Genomic DNA, 15,752 nt, shown 5'->3' on the forward strand with positions numbered 1-15,752 from the left:
CATCTTGCATTCTAGTCGTCTAACGTTTTCTATGCGTCCAATTTTATAGAAAACTCCGACCAGGGACCATTTTCAACCTTTTGATATTCAAGTTCACTTGATAGACATTTCTTAGTCACAGGACTGGTCTTGACAGTCTATCTTGAATATATTGTCAAATTGAAGGGACTCATCATTTAATACTAAACCAAGATTAAATGGAATATGAAAATACATTTCATATATGATAAATGTTCAACCCCAATGTTTTACAACCATGGGCCTCTAACCCATATTTAAAACAGTTCATGGAATTCAAAGCTATGCTTGATTTCCAGTGCCACAATGTGAATGTTGTTTCTCACTTGTCGCATAGGTTTAGTTATCATGCTTTGCCAATCTTAATATCCTTTTCATCGAATGTTCTTCGAGATAGATGATAAGATCTTTTGAGTATGTTTATTTTGTGATCTAGTCTTTCTTGCTACAATAGTGGTTCTACGCATTTTCCAATGAAGAACCATTAAGTTAACAAACATGTGATCTTCCCAAGTTCAATGAAGAACTCAATAATATAAAAAACTCTGTTTTATTGCTTCTTAGGCAATAAGTACTTTTACTTCAACTGTTTAGGTTGCTAGTGATGCTTTGTTTGGATTTACTTATCCTTGCAGTTCACAGATATGTGGAATACTTTCCAGCTGTATATTAGAACATAGAACTTAGAAATTTAATTTCCCACGCAACAACTCATGGTCTCCAATCCATGTTGCCATTTCAAATCACGATGCTCTATGGCTCGTCTTTGTCAATGGTTAACTCCATAGGGTCTTGCGTGATCCTTTGCCAGTGTTTATGCGTGTAGCATCAATATTTAGCACATCTTTATTTCCTTGAATCAAGAACTATTCCTATGTACCCTTTTAAGTACCATAAGTATTCTTGATCTCAATCTAGTTGATCTTTACTTAGATCAATAGAGATTGGTATATGTTCGTCATGCCTAAAGTCATACGATACATTTTTTGGCGATCCTCATATTATATCATACATGATAAATTCTTTTGTAGAATAATTCTCAATTGAATTGTATTCATGTAACTTTAGCTCATTCAATTTCAGTAGATACTGAATCCAGCTAAATTCTTTGACATATAATATAGGTTAAGAATCTCACTTAGATCCTTTGATGTTTTAACTTAGTAAATGCTTATACATAGTTCAAACATTCTTTTACTTAGATTTATTCACATGGGTCGAATATCTCCAATGTAGTATTTCGTGTTTGATTTAGTAAATGCCATTACTTAATCCAAAACAATATTATAAGATCTTTGTAAATAGATCTTAGTACCCAGTATGTACTAAGTTTCGCCTTGGTCCATCATTGATGAATAATCTCAAATCTAAGTATTTAGCATTTGAATGTTATTTCACAATAGAGAGATATGTGTGTGATACACATAGGACCAATTAAGTTTTATGTACTCCCACTAAACTTCTTATATATCTATAAGAATCATGTACATTTTATGAAACTAAAATACTTATTAGCTTCACTAAAATACATTTCTAATTCCCAATTGTTTGCTTAAATCTGTACTTAGATTTTATAAACTAGCTTTTCTTTTCAAGCATTTATTTGGATCCACAAATCCTATGACATACCATGTACATAGTTTCTTCCAACATTTGACTGAGGAAGATGTTTTGTCATCCAATTGCCATATGTACCAATATGCAATCATTCCTTGAATTATAGACTTAAGCATTACGATTTTGCATGAGGTTTCAACACAATCCACATCGTGAATTTGCTTGTAACCTTTAGCAACTAAACTAGCTTTGTGTGTGAACACAATTTCATGTTTGATGGTTTTTATCCTTAAAACAAACTTTGCAACCAATAGGTGTGAAACTATTCTTGCAAATCAACAAAATTTCAATTTTGTCATCAAAACATTGAGTATGTTTTATGGCCTCTAACCATGTAAAACATTTGAGTCTATATACGACCTCTAACCATTTTAGGGAATCTGGGTTTCGTCATAGCTTTCTTACAAGTCACAAACTCATTAATCTACATGATAATAGTTTGACTGTAAGTTGTAGGTTTCTTCACTATCTAATAGAAGAATTGCATAGTTTCAGTGACCTGAACTCCATGTTTCTTCACTATCTAATAGAAGAATCTCATAGTTTCAGTGACTTGAACTCTATGCCTACTTGGGTATCAAACAATAGAATATCAACAGGCACTTTGAGAGTCCTTTGAATATTCTGTTCTCCTTGAAGCACTTGTAAAGTCTTCTAAGAGATGTCTATTCTTTAAAGCCACTTCTAAAGTCCCTAAAGAATACGTGTTCGGATTTTCTAAAGAACTTCGAAAATCCTCCGGAATGTCCGTCTATGTTTGTTGTTCGCCTCGAAGACTTTCGAGGTCTATTTTCTCCCACTTGTAATTTTGGAAACGAATCTCCAAAAGGACATTATTTCGAGCAAACAAACATTATGTTCTCAAAAATTCGTGGTAGAAACAATACCCTTGTGTCTCATTTGAATAAATGATAATGAAACATATATCTATACTTGGGCCTTAGTTTGTCGAATGACAAACACTAAGCTCCCACTGAGTTTTGCAACTCTCTAGATATATTTTATGAAAAGTTATTCTGAAATTACTTTTCAATAGCTTTGACGAATTTGGTTTAGTTTGGTGGTAGTTGAGCATTTTGTTTTAGAAATTATAGGAAAAGTATTTATGATTCATCATTAATCGAATCAAGTACTAATTGACTTCGATTATTCCAACTAAGATATGCCATATCTTATGGACCTAGATTGTGAAATTACAACACACAATCATTGATGATCATATTTGGTCTCAAGTAATCATCAACATGATCTAACCTAGATCTTTATGATTTCTTGCCAAGTGGATTTTATACTTCTGAATCTTTGAACTAGCCAAACAGATTCAACTTATATCACATTTGAGTAAATAAACCTATATTCACTCAAATCCATGTGAAATAATAAAGTCATAAAACCTTTCTTTAGCTTTGAACTCTATCGTCTAGGCGTTCTAACAATAGTTCATATTCTTTGTCACTTTCAACAAGTAAGACTAGCTTGTCTTAAGTTGATCTAGAAATCAACCAACTTTCAAAAGTCCATTAAAATAGAGCTTGTGAATGTTAACTTGTTGATATGGTCTAAGCAACAATGCCAAAGATTAGTGGAACTTAAATCAAGGGGTTGATTTGAACCTAGTAAAGTTCTTTAAAGAGTCGTTTGTTTTAATCAAGCATATTGACTCAACCCATAATTGACCATTTCATTCAAATAAACAAACAAACATTGTTTTTTTTTTCTTGAATGTGAGTCTTTCTGTGTTTGAAAACAGAAATTTAAGTATGCTGATTATGGAACAAAATAGCCATTAAGTTCCAGCCTTTGAAAGGACTTAAAACAACCTAGATGACCCTACAGCTAATGTAGCACTGCCATGCTTCATTTCCCACTTGTAGGCCATTAGTGTAGCCTAGCTTCCATTATTTGAGTTATTACCGAAGTAAGAACCTCAAGCGGTATATGATACCAAGGAAGTTTGATTGCTAGGTCACTTTTCTTTAAACATAAACTTATAGGTAGAAACGGAATTGTAAATTCCTTTCATCTGTTCCTTTGTTTTCCTATTTCTTGTACCCTTTCTTTAAGAATTGAATTCTCTAGTGTTGACTTTTATATTTTGTTAGACATGTCCAATGTCACTCCAACAATGTTCTTTCCATTTAATTTATGTTGAATATTCTGTTTCAACTAGATGATCTTACCAGAAGCTTCTAAAGTTCTCTAAGCATCGATCTATTCGAATGTCTAGGGACTAGACTCATTCGAGAATTAAATGGACAAAGATATTAGGTTGTTAACCATTGGTAAAGCTGAGCGTTTAAGCTCAATGCTTTATGATCTCAAAACTACATTGTATTTTGAATTCACAAGCACCAATTGGTTTGCCATTCGATTTTGATATTCGAAAACAACCATAAAAGTCGCTAAAAGAAACGTACATTTTAAATTGCTCATTTTCTCTCATTTCCGTGAATCGTTCTTGAATTCACTACCAATCGAGGAAATTTACTGTTACCTTTCTAAAAGGATTTACTGCAGTGCAAGATATTTAATTATAAACAATAATTAAAACATACATTGAAGCGTGCAAAGTCTAAACATTTATCATGAGTAATAACTTGAAAATTAAAGCAATCATGCAATTTCAACAAGTTATTAGCATTTTATTCGAATTTATTGTTCCGGCAGGTGTGAATAAAATGAATCCAAGATCCTAAAATCATTGAAGAACTAAGCACAGTTTGTCGACTTAATCCTAAAACATCTTAGGTAAGCAAAAGCCTTTTGCTAATAGTCTAGAAACTATTCTTGGTTGATAGGTACGTCTAAGAACTTATTAGGTAAACCTATCGATTTTGCCACGACATAAAAGGACTCCTTACTTATATCGTTGAGTTTCACCAAAACTAACATGTACTCACAATTATTTGTGTACCTTGCCCCTTTAGGACCAATAAGTAACACCTCGCTAAGCGAAAACTATTACTAGATTGATGTAAAGGATATCCAAGCAAGTGTATATTTTGGCATGGCACCTATTAACTCAATTTTTAAGTTTGGAACTTAAGGCTCTTACTATGTGAAGGAAATAATGCCCTTGGTCCAAGTATGCATTCTATGTTAAGTCTAATAAATGCGGTTCAGTATTAATTAACAAGTTAATAATTCAGTGAGATCAAGTGAGCTGAATGCCTAGCTAGAGGCCGCTTCAGTTCAAGTGGAATTAATGATATTAATCCACAGCTTACTCTTGACTGAACCCGTAGGGTCACACAAATAGTACGTAAACGGATCAAGTATTTAATGGCATTAAATACTCTATCTATGGATATTCGGAATCGACGGATCTTGGTTTCAGTGGGAGCTGAGATCGTCACAGGCAAGAAATGAATACTCCGGAAACGATGATATTACCGGAAACGGAAATATGGATCGTATCGGAAATATAAATATTATCCAAGTCGTAGATGTTGCCGGAAACGGAAACATGGTACGTATCGGAAAATATTATCGGAAATGGAAATATTACCAGAATCGGAAATATTGCCGGAAACGGAAATATTGTCAGAATCGGAAATATTACCGGAATCGGAAAATAATTCCGGAAACGGAAATATTAAATATTTGTTCGAAACGGAAATTAATTCCGGAATCGGAAATGTTAAATATTGTTCGTATCGGAAATGAATTCCGGAATCGGAAATTTAATCGGAAGCGTATCGTACGAATAAGCATCGGACGAGGCCTGCCGGACGAGGGCCCAGCACGAAGCCAGGCCATCGCCCAGCAAGCCAAGCGCGCCACACAAACAGCCACGCCAGGCCCAGTGCAAGGCCAGGCCCAGCAGGCCGTGGCAGCGCGCACAGCGCGCGCGGGTGCTTGCGTGGGCTTGTGGCTCGCGCAGGCTTGGCTGCGTGGGCTGCTGCTCGCACGCACGCATGGGCGGCCCATCGTGGCTGCCGTGTGTGTGTACGTAAGTGTTTGTGTTCGTGCACGATTCCTAAAACGTGCAGAGTTCGGTTAATGATTAAATTCCTAATTCTATTTGATAAATTAATTAAATTAGAGTTCTTCTAGGATTCTAGGTTTAATTAATTTGTATCTGAATAGGATTCCAATTCCCTTTCCATAACCCTATAAATATGTGGCCTGGGTTCACAATTTAGAACGAGTTTTAAAAAGTATTCAAAGTGAGTTTTTGAGAGAAAAATTCAGCCACACATCTTGCTCAAAAGTGCCGAAAATTCTAGTACCTTAAGGGCGATTCTAGTTGGTCAATCTTAAGGCGGATCCGGACGTGCTGTGGACTATCTACGGAGGGACGACACTTGGAGTCCTAAAGACTTGTTCTTGTTCGGTTCGGGCGCAGCTAGGGAGGGCACGCAACAAAGAGTATGCATCTAAATTATGCTATATGATTATGTGTAAATAATATGTAATCCTGGGTTAATGGTTGTTTCCGCATGATTTATGTAATATCATATGTATCATAACCTATCAGTGGTATCACGAGCCCCTTATTATTTTCATAATCTAAATTGCATGAACATGGTTAAATATTACAAATTTGCAAGAATTAAAAGGGGTGATTAATTTTCGTAATTGTTAATTAATTGCAAATTGCGTTTATTTAATTATACGTACGCAGTTTTTCGGCAGTTTCTTCGTTACTCATCCAAATCGAGTGATTTTTGTGTCAATTCCGCATGTAAAAGGCATTCTAAAATTTTGACAAAAATAGTAATTTTGTGCCGAACCCAGAATTCTCAAATTCGAAGCCTAACTATGACTTTTCGAAGGTTTTAGTTTTTCGAATGCAAAATTTCGTAAATTTAAGATGTTAAATTAAATATTTGCGATTCTTGTTGATAAATCTTGAATTTTTGATTGACCTACTGTATATGTTTAACAAGTTTGAATGCGTAGCCTTGTTAATTATGCAATCTAATTTGTAATTATGATTAATTTGTTGAAAATTAGAATAATTTAGAATTAATTTGATTTTCATAATTAATTATAATTTAATTAGAAACCTATGATTAAAAACCACCATAAAAATTGTAAATTTATGATAAATTTTAAATTTTTATGACCTAGACTTGAATCCATGTAAATCGGAAATCAATTGAATAATAAATTTTCGATTTTTCGCCCTAAAATTATGAAATTAATATTATTTATTAATTTGTCATTAATTTTAAAATATAAATTTTAAATTTTTATGCGATTCGTTCATAAAACTTGCACGCACAAAGCAATGGACGCTTCGTGTTACCCTTAAGGGGTGTTGTATAGTGCGGGCATGCGACGATGAGCAAGGGAGCTCGTCGCCCGTGCGGCACGAATGCAATGGGCAAGGGCGTAGTGCACGAGCACAAGGCAGCAGCCCTGCCTTGTGTCGTGGGCCACGAGCAATGGACGAATGGGCATGGGCGAAGGGCGAGCCAAGGCAGTCGCGTGTGGGCAGCAAGCGAGCTGCGCCACAACGCGCACTGCCTCGCGCAAGAGCCCGCAGCCTCGCGCGCAGCGAGCGCAAGCTCGCGTGCCACGAGCGCTGCTCCCAGCGTTGCTCGCGCGCACAGCGAGCGATGTCGCGCGCCCAGCGAGCGATGGCTCGCGCGCACAGCGAGCGATGTCGCGCGCCCAGCGAGCGATGGCTCGCGCGCACAGCGAGTGATGTCGCGCGCCCAGCGAGCGATGACGCGCGCCCAGCGAGCGATGTCGCGCGCACGGCGAGCGATGGCTCGCGCGCACAGCAAGCGATGGCTCGCGTGCGACGAGCGCTGGCGCGCGCGCAGCACACAGCGTGCGATGGCTTGCGATGGAGATGCAGCAGCTATGCGACGAGCGCATGGGCTGCGCGCATATGGCCAGCAATGGCTGTATTGCGTGCGGCCCATGGGCGTGCAACGCGTAGGGTGTTTGCGTTACGATTAGATCGCTTTGAATGTTTAATTTGAAAATTTCAGTTCACGTAATTTTAATTAATTTTAAAATTAATAATTTAAATTAGTTTCTTGGATTTTAATTTTGAATATTGTAATTATAATAAATGTTATTTATTCTAATTATTTTACTAAAATTAAAATCATGAATTAATTTAAATACGACTGAAATTAAATTAAACTTTTTGGATTCAATTATAAATTTATATGAGCTTTAAATTTTAATTAAATTTGTATGTTTCCGGTTAGACTAGAAATACATTTTTATGTTTAAAATTAGTAAAGCATATGAATTTATTGGTTTAAGTGGGAGCACTTTTTAGTCATAAACTCTTGATTAGGTCTACAAATCCTTAAGGTTAAAACAACTTGATTAGAATTAATAAGGACTGAATAATTGGTAGATTATTGGTGCCCTTGATTAATTGCTGCAAATATTTACGTGATGCATAATGTGTTTTACTAACCAGCTATGTGGGCCATTCATGATAATGAATGGGTGAATGGTATATATTGTATATGTACTGTTTTGCAGGTTATGAAGTGACTAGTATGGCCCAAATAGGATAGAAAATATGGTATGCGTACCATTAATTTGAATGTAATTGGTCTAAAGTACCAAAGTTATTTTTCAATTCAAATATGGTCTGCGAACCATCAAATAGTTGTAATTAGTTATAGCTTATCCTATTTGAAGAAAATGGTGCCTCCCACGGAGATTTTCAAGACGGACTTTGAAGTCAAAGCTTCAAGATGAAGTCGGGCCATACTAGATCACATTTATCTTATGCATGTTTTAAGTTATTTATTGTTTTAAATATGTCTTAAAATGCATGAGATCAAAAGCTTGATTATGTTGCATGATTAAGGATTTTAGTTCACTTAAAATCTAACCAACATAGTAAGAGCCTTAAGTTCCAAACTTAAAAATTGAGTTAAAAGGTGCCATGCCAAAATATACACTTGCTTGGATATCCTTTACATCAATCTAGTAATAGTTTTCGCTCAGCGAGGTGTTACTTATTGGTCCTAAAGGGGCAAGGTACACAAATAATTGTGAGTACATGTTACTTTTGGTGAAACTCAACGATATAAGTAAGGAGTCCTTTTATGTCGTGGCAAAATCGATAGGTTTACCTAATAAGTTCTTAGACGTACCTATCAACCAAGAATAGTTTCTAGACTATTAGCAAAAGGCTTTTGCTTACCTAAGATGTTCTAGGATTAAGTCGACAAACTGTGCTTAGTTCTTCAATGATTTTAGGATCTTGGAATCATTTTATTCACACCTGCCGGAACACATAACTTGAATAAAATGCTTAATAAACATTGAATTATGCATGAATGCTAGAATTTAAGTTTATTAAGAGAAACTGTGAATGGTTATTTATTTGTTTATTCTTTTCAATTGTAGTTTTTAATATGGCAAACAACAATTCATTCAACAGTCGATCAATTCTCGAAAAGGAGAAGTTGAACGGGAAAAACTTCCTTGATTGGCAAAGGAACTTGCAAATAGTTCTTATGCAGGAAGAAAAGGAGTATGTCCTAGATGAGGCGATGCCCGAAGCTGCAGGCGACGGGGTCACTCAGGCAGCCCTCAATCGTTGGATTGATGCCAACAAGGATGTGAAATGTCTAATGCTCGCCACCATGAGTGCGGATCTGCAGAAAACGTTCATCAACTCAGATGCTTTCACAATCATCAGTGAGTTGAAGAACATGTTCCAAGATCTGGCTCGAGTCGAAAGATTCGAGACTCATAGGCAAATTCTTGAGACCAAGCTTAAGAAAGGCGAGCCCGTAAGTCCACATGTTCTCAAAATGATTGGACTCATTGAGAATATGAGTCGGCTGGATCAGCAATTTTCTCAGGAAATGGCTATAGACACCATCCTCCATTCTCTTCATAGCGGGTATGATCAGTTCAAACTGAACTACAGTATGAATAGTCTGGACAAAACGCTCACTGAGCTTCACGGTATGCTGAAGACCGCTGAAAAGACGCTCAAAAGTGATAAGCAGGATGTGCTTATGGTGCGTGGGGGCAAGTTCAAGAAATCTGGAAAGAAGAGGAATGCTAAGAAAGGTGGCAACAAGGCCAGCCCAACTAAGCAAACTGGCGCCAAATCTGTAAAGAGGAAGGTCAGTCAACCCACTTCTGAATCCGAATGCTTCTACTGCAAGAAGAAGGGGCATTGGAAGAGAGATTGCTTGAAGCTAAAGGAAGATCAGAAGAACGAAACAGTCGTTCCATCTTCAGGTATTTTCGTTATAGACTGTATACTTGCTAATTCAACTTCTTGGGTATTAGATACAGGTTGTGGCTCACACTTATGTTCCAATCCACAGGGACTAAGAAGAAGTAGAAAGTTAAGCAAGGGTGAAGTCGACCTACGAGTGGGAAATGGAGCACGGATTGCTGCATTAGCTGTAGGAACTTACTATTTGTCGTTGCCCTCCGGGCTAGTTTTGGAACTGGAAGAATGTTTCCATGTTCCAAGTCTTACTAAAAACATCATTTCAGTTTCTTGCTTAGATGCTAAGGGATTTTCCTTTTTAATAAAAGACAATAGTTGTTCGTTTTATTTTAAAGAGATGTTTTATGGATCTGCTAGATTAGTCAATGGACTTTATTTATTAGATCACGACAAACAAGTATATAACATAAATACCAAAAAGGCCAAAAAGGATGATTCAGATCTCACCTATCTGTGGCATTGTCGATTAGGCCATATAAACTTGAAACGCTTAGAAAGACTTCAAAAGGAAGGAATTCTAGAGCCATTTGACTTAGAGGATTATGGTAAATGCGAATCATGTTTACTTGGCAAAATGACAAAGCAACCTTTCTCTAAAGTTGGAGAAAGAGCAAATGAACTATTGGGTTTAATCCATACAGATGTATGTGGACCAATGAGTACAAATGCTAGAGGTGGTTTCAGCTACTTTATCACTTTCACTGATGACTTCAGTAGGTATGGTTATGTCTACCTAATGAAGCATAAGTCTGAATCCTTTGACAAATTCAAGGAATTTCAGAGTGAAGTAGAGAATCAATTAGGCAAGAAGATTAAGGCACTGCGGTCTGATAGAGGCGGTGAATATCTGAGCTATGAATTTGATGACCATCTGAAAGAATGTGGAATTCTATCAGAGTTGACTCCTCCTGGAACACCACAATGGAACGGTGTGTCGGAACGGAGGAACAGAACCTTGCTAGACATGGTCAGGTCAATGATGGGTCAGGCCGAACTTCCATTAGAATTTTGGGGACATGCACTAAATACAGCTGCACTCACTATAAATAGAGCTCCGTCTAAAGCTGTCGAAAAGACTCCATACGAATTATGGTTTGGAAAGCCTCCAAATGTGTCTTTTCTTAAGATTTGGGGATGTGAAGTATACGTCAAACGATTAATTTCAGACAAACTTCATCCAAAATCTGACAAATGTATCCTTGTGGGCTATCCAAAGGAAACAAAGGGGTATTACTTCTACAATACATCTGAGAACAAAGTGTTTGTTGCTCGAGATGGTGTCTTTTTGGAGAAAGATCACATTTCCAAAATGACAAGTGGGAGAAAAATAGACCTCGAAGAAATTCGAGTCGAACAACAAACTCTAGAGAATGCTCAAGATGACATTCAGGATGAAACTCAGAGATCTTTAGAAGAATCTGGTGAGAATCATGGTCAATCTAGAAATGTTGCCCCGTGTAGATCGCAAAGATATAGATCTCAACCGGAAAGGTACTTAGGTATTTTGACGAACGAGAGCTATGACGTTCTATTACTTGAAAGTGATGAACCTGCGACTTACAAACAAGCTATGACGAGCCCTAGCTCCAAGCAATGGCAAGAAGCCATGCAATCTGAATTAGACTCCATGTCTGAAAACCAAGTATGGGATTTGGTCGATTTTCCAGATGGCTACCAAGCCATTGGAAGCAAATGGGTTTTCAAACTGAAAAAGGACAAGGATGGGAAACTTGAAGTTTTCAAAGCTAGATTGGTTGCAAAAGGTTACAGGCAAGTCCACGGTGTGGATTACGATGAAACCTTTTCACCAGTTGCAATGCTAAAGTCTATTCGAATAATGTTAGCAATCGCTGCATATTACGATTACGAAATATGGCAGATGGATGTCAAAACTGCTTTCTTAAACGGCGTTTTAACAGAAACTGTGTTTATGACACAGCCTGAAGGTTTTGAGGATCCAAAGAATGCTAAAAAGGTATGCAAGCTAAAGAAGTCAATCTACGGATTGAAGCAGGCATCCAGGAGCTGGAATATACGTTTTGATGAAGCAGTCAGTGACTTTGGTTTCATCAAGAACGCAGACGAATCTTGTGTATACAAGAAGGTCAGTGGGAGCAAAATTGCTTTCCTAGTATTATATGTCGACGACATATTGCTTATCGGAAATGACATTCCTATGTTGAACTCTGTCAAGATTTGGCTTGGGAAATGTTTTTCGATGAAGGATCTAGGAGAAGCACAGTACATATTGGGCATCAAGATTTACAGAGATAGGTCTAAAAGGATGATTGGACTTAGTCAAAGCACTTATATCAATAATGTGCTTGATAGGTTCAAGATGGCGGACTCCAAGCGAGGCTACCTACCCATGTCTCATGGAATGACTCTAAGCAAGACTCAGTGCCCAAAAACACTTGATGAGCGTAGACGAATGAATGGGATTCCATATGCATCATTAATTGGTTCAATAATGTATGCTATGATATGTACACGCCCGGATGTTGCGTACGCACTCAGTGCTACGAGCAGATACCAGTCAGACCCAGGAGAGGCGCATTGGACTGCTGCCAAGAACATTCTGAAGTACCTGAAAAGGCACAAAGATGACTTCCTGGTCTATGGTGGAGATGATGAATTAATTGTTAAAGGCTATACGGACGCAAGTTTCCAAACCGACAAAGATGATTTCAGATCACAGTCTGGGTTTGTCTTCTGCCTCAACGGAGGAGCAGTAAGCTGGAAAAGTGCTAAGCAAAGCACCATTGCGGATTCTACAACTGAAGCGGAGTACATTGCTGCACATGAAGCAGCAAAGGAAGCTATATGGCTAAGGAAGTTCATAGGTGAACTTGGTGAACTTGGTGTAGTCCCCTCCATTAAAGGACCAATAGCCCTGTATTGTGATAATAACGGAGCTATTGCACAGGCAAAAGAGCCTAGACACCACCAGAAAGTCAAGCATGTACTTCGTAGATTTCACCTTCTACGAGAGTTCGTTGAAAGAAAAGAAGTCGAGATAAGCAAAATTGGAACTGATGACAACATATCAGATCCATTAACTAAACCTCTGCCGCAGGCGAAGCACAACTCGCACAATGCAGCTATGGGAATCAAGCATATTGGAGAATGGCTTTGATGTCTCTGTTTAATGTTTTAAAGTTTTAGAGTTTAAATCTTTGTAAAACATTATTGGTTAATCATTCACAATAAATGAAAAGAATTCATTTTTCCATTTAATTTGTGGTTTATTAAATGATGAGTCCCTTCAATTTGACGATATATTCAAGATAGACTGTCAGGACCAGTCCTGTGACTAAGAAATGTCTATCAAGTGAACTTGAATGTCAAAGGTTGAAAATGGTCCCTAGTCGGAGTTTTCCGTAAAATTGGACGCATAGAAAACGTTAGACGACTAGAATGCAAGATGACTAGTAGTTCTGTTTCTTGAACTATGTGGACATGGCAATGTCATAATCATTTGCATAGATACTTACTTTGGGAAGACTAGTATCGGACAAGACCTATGAAACTTTACTGTAAGAGATGAAAATCTGTCATAAGTAAATTTCATTAAATTATTAGACACTAAATCCTCAATACCTGAGTGATTTGAGATTACTTGTTTGAGAACTGGTTGCTTTGACGTTGACCAACCGTCGCACCGTAAAAGGAGGCTATAAAGGCAACGCTCAGGTATCACCTATCAAACGAATTCTAATCTCAAGATCGCAAGATTGGGATTGTCCTCCCATAAATCGGGATGAGATGCTTAAAAGTTGTACAAGGCCACTCGGAGAGCTAGAAACTGTGAAATGCATGGCCGTGCTCGGATGAATCATAGGATATGATTATCTGTTTATTTGATCAGTTGAACTCTGAAACCGAGGAACACCTCTGGACATAATAAGGATGACAACTCTTACCTTATGTTCAAGAGCAAGCATCGAGCGACAAAGGAATTAGGAAATGCACACTTGTCCCTAAGGACAAGTGGGAGACTGAAGGAAATAATGCCCTTGGTCCAAGTATGCATTCTATGTTAAGTCTAATAAATGCGGTTCAGTATTAATTAACAAGTTAATAATTCAGTGAGATCAAGTGAGCTGAATGCCTAGCTAGAGGCCGCTTCAGTTCAAGTGGAATTAATGATATTAATCCACAGCTTACTCTTGACTGAACCCGTAGGGTCACAAAAATAGTACGTAAACGGATCAAGTATTTAATGGCATTAAATACTCTATCTATGGATATTCGGAATCGACGGATCTTGGTTTCAGTGGGAGCTGAGATCGTCACAGGCAAGAAATGAATACTCCGGAAACGATGATATTACCGGAAACGGAAATATGGATCGTATCGGAAATATAAATATTATCCAAGTCGTAGATGTTGCCGGAAACGGAAACATGGTACGTATCGGAAAATATTATCGGAAATGGAAATATTACCAGAATCGGAAATATTGTCAGAATCGGAAATATTACCGGAATCGGAAAATAATTCCGGAAACGGAAATATTAAATATTTGTTCGAAACGGAAATTAATTCCGGAATCGGAAATGTTAAATATTGTTCGTATCGGAAATGAATTCCGGAATCGGAAATTTAATCGGAAGCGTATCGTACGAATAAGCATCGGACGAGGCCTGCCGGACGAGGGCCCAGCACGAAGCCAGGCCATCGCCCAGCAAGCCAAGCGCGCCACACAAACAGCCACGCCAGGCCCAGCGCAAGGCCAGGCCCAGCAGGCCGTGGCAGCGCGCACAGCGCGCGCAGCGCGCGCGGGTGCTTGCGTGGGCTTGTGGCTCGCGCAGGCCTCGCTGCGTGGGCTGCTGCTCGCACGCACGCATGGGCGGCCCATCGTGGCTGCCGTGTGTGTGTACGTAAGTGTTTGTGTTCGTGCACGTTTCCTAAAACGTGCAGAGTTCGGTTAATGATTAAATTCCTAATTCTATTTGATAAATTAATTAAATTAGAGTTCTTGTAGGATTCTAGGTTTAATTAATTTGTATCTGAATAGGATTCCAATTCCCTTTCCATAACCCTATAAATATGTGGCCTGGGTTCACAATTTAGAACGAGTTTTAAAAAGTATTCAAAGTGAGTTTTTGAGAGAAAAATTCAGCCACACATCTTGCTCAAAAGTGCCGAAAATTCTAGTACCTTAAGGGCGATTCTAGTTGGTCAATCTTAAGGCGGATCCGGACGTGCTGTGGACTATCTACGGAGGGACGACACTTGGAGTCCTAAAGACTTGTTCTTGTTCGGTTCGGGCGCAGCTAGGGAGGGCACGCAACAAAGAGTATGCATCTAAATTATGCTATATGATTATGTGTAAATAATATGTAATCCTGGGTTAATGGTTGTTTCCGCATGATTGATGTAATATCATATGTATCATAACCTAACACTATGTTGGTTAGATTTTAAGTGAACTAAAATCCTTAATCATGCAACATAATCAAGCTTTGATCTCATGCATTTTAAGACATATTTAAAAGCAATAAATAACTTAAAACATGCATAAGATAAATGTGATCTAGTATGGTCCGACTTCATCTTGAAGCTTTAACTTCAAAGTCCGTCTTGAAAATCTCCATGGGAGGAACCATTTTCTTCAAATAGGATAAGCTATAATTAAAACTAATTACAACTATTTGATGGTACGCAGACCATATTTGAATTGAAAAACAACTTTGGTACTTTAGACCAATTACATTCAAATTAATGGTACGCAGACCATATTTTCTATCCTATTTGGGCCATACTAGTCACTTCATAACCTGCAAAACAGTACATATACAATATATACCATTCACCCATTCATTATCATGAATGGCCCACATAGCTGGGTAGTATTTTAAAATTAATTAAAATTACTAAATTTCAGTCGTATTTAAATTAATTCATGATTTTAATTTTAGTAAAATAA

The sequence above is a fragment of the Spinacia oleracea genome, chromosome 1 (assembly GCF_020520425.1).
Source record: "Spinacia oleracea cultivar Varoflay chromosome 1, BTI_SOV_V1, whole genome shotgun sequence".
In the NCBI taxonomy this organism is placed as follows: domain Eukaryota; kingdom Viridiplantae; phylum Streptophyta; class Magnoliopsida; order Caryophyllales; family Amaranthaceae; genus Spinacia; species Spinacia oleracea.